We start from the raw sequence: 2,378 nt of genomic DNA, 5'->3' as shown, positions 1-2,378 counted from the left end.
AACATGAAGTTGATCCCCGGAACAATCCCTCTAGGATTTAACAAACCACACCTTACGCACTACCGGATCGTTCAACCCGTTTATAAGGCCTAGCCATGCGGATATCAAACCAATCCTTGAAAAACAAGGAACAACTATAACGGATTAGATCTACTAGACAAAGAACAAGCAAGATGCTGCCATTACACCTAGGATAGGTGTAAGGGCAGCTAGATATTGAGGGGTCGCGTAGCTAGACAAGTACATCGTGAAAGCATTGACGTTAGCCCCAAAACACCTAAGATAAGGGTGTTGCTCGCCATCAAAAAGGCTTCAGCACGAGCAACACCAAAAACAAATAAACTGATACTGCCTAGATCACATGATGCGATCTAGGCAGCATGTTGCTTACCCGGGAGAAACCCTCGAAACAAGGGGTGGCGGTGCGCCTAGATTGATTTGTTGTGAACGTGATCGTCCTCCTTTCTCAATAACCCTAGATACATATTTATAGTCCGTAGACTCTCTAATTTGGGAATAATCCCGACCGTGCACGAGCTAAACTCTATCTTTTAATCCTAACCGACATGTATCCTACTATAAATTACAGATACACGGGCAATCCAGCCCAAATTATTGCACGAGGCCGATTCATGCATACTTCTCGTGTATATTCTCCAAGCCCATCTCAATCACGGCCCACCAATAATTTTTTAATTTCATCATTTTTGACGAACCTAGGGTATTTTTACTGATAAATAAAAATAAAAATGTAGGAACCTATGCCTTGTATATAAATTTGATATGAAAATACGGCACAAATTTCATGTTAAATTATACTAAATGTCGGTCACCCTATATCCATTACCGGATCATTTGCATTATATAATTAAGTATATCAAAAAACATTACAGAACATCATGAATAGAGACGCGATGTACATCCACACATGCATTTAATCAATGACAGATAAAAGGATAAAGTTGCTAACCTCGATCGAGGAGGAAAAAAAGAGGTGAAAACTGAAGTGTGGCTCGAGCACTTTATACCATGTTTGTTTTGTGTGAACTCAAGTGGCATCATGCTCTCAGGCATTCCATCGAGCACCTCTTATGTGCATAAGAAGGGAAAAGCTAAGTATGGCTCACACACAAGCTTGTGCATGTATGGTGATATATATAAGAAAAATTTAGTCTTGGTTTTTATCTTAAACCGAGACTAAAGATGGGCCTTCAGTTCCGGTTTGGACTAAAGGGGCCCACACCTACCACAACCCCTTTAAGCCCGGTTGGTGTCTCCAACCGGAAATAAGGGTCCTGTTTGAACCAGGACTGATATTGGTCGTACCCCGTGTGATGTTGATACGTCCAAAACGTATCTACTTTCCCGAACACTTTTGCTATTGTTTTGCCTCTAATTTGTGTATTTTGGATACAACTAACACGGACTAGCGCTGTTTTCAGCAGAACTATTCTGGTGTCTCGTTTTTGTGCAGAAATCCAACTTTCGGGAAAATCCTCGGAATTTATGCAGAAGGCCCTATTTTCCCAGAATACTGACGGAGCCGGAAGGACAAGTAAGGTGGAGGCACGAGGGCCCCACACCATAAGGCGGCGCGGCCTAGGGGGGGCCCGCGCAGCCCTATGGTGTGGCCCCCTCGGCCGGCCTCCGACGCCCTCCTTCGGACTACTTATTGGCCTCGACCTAAAAACGCACGGAGAGAAGTCGAAGTCGCCAGAAAGCCTCCAGAACGCCGCCACATCGCGAAACTCCGTCGCGGGAGCCAGAAGTCTCCGTTCTGGCACTCCGCCGGGACGGGGAATTGGAGGAGATCATCGCCATCATCACCGCCAACGCCTCTCCATCAACCAGCCATGCTTCCCCCATCCATGTGTGAGTAATTCCCCCGCTGTAGGCCGAAGGGGATGGTAGGGATTGGATGAGATTGGTCATGTAATAGCATAAGATTGTTAGGGCATAGTGCCTAGTGTCCGTAATTGGTACTTTGATGAAATTGTTGCAACTTGTTATGCTTAATGCTTGTCACTAGGGCCCGAGTGCCATGATCTCAGATCTGAACATGTTATTGTTTCATCATGATATTCATTGTTTATTGATCTTACCTGCAAGTTGTATACACATGTCGTTGTCCGGAACCGATGGCCCCGAAGTGACAGAAATCGGGACAACCGGAGGGAATGGTAGTGATGTGAGGATCACATGTGTTCACGGAGTGTTAATGCTTTGCTCCGGTACTCTATTAAAAGGAGTACCTTAATATCCAAGTAGTTTCCCTTGAGGCCTGGCTGCCACCGGCTGGTAGGACAAAAGATGTCGTGCAAGTTTCTCATTGCGAGCACGTACGACTATAATTGGAACACATGCCTATAGATTGATTA

The sequence above is a fragment of the Lolium rigidum genome, chromosome 7 (genome assembly GCF_022539505.1).
Source record: "Lolium rigidum isolate FL_2022 chromosome 7, APGP_CSIRO_Lrig_0.1, whole genome shotgun sequence".
NCBI classification, from domain to species: Eukaryota; Viridiplantae; Streptophyta; class Magnoliopsida; order Poales; family Poaceae; genus Lolium; species Lolium rigidum.
This window is presented reverse-complemented; position numbering follows the sequence as displayed.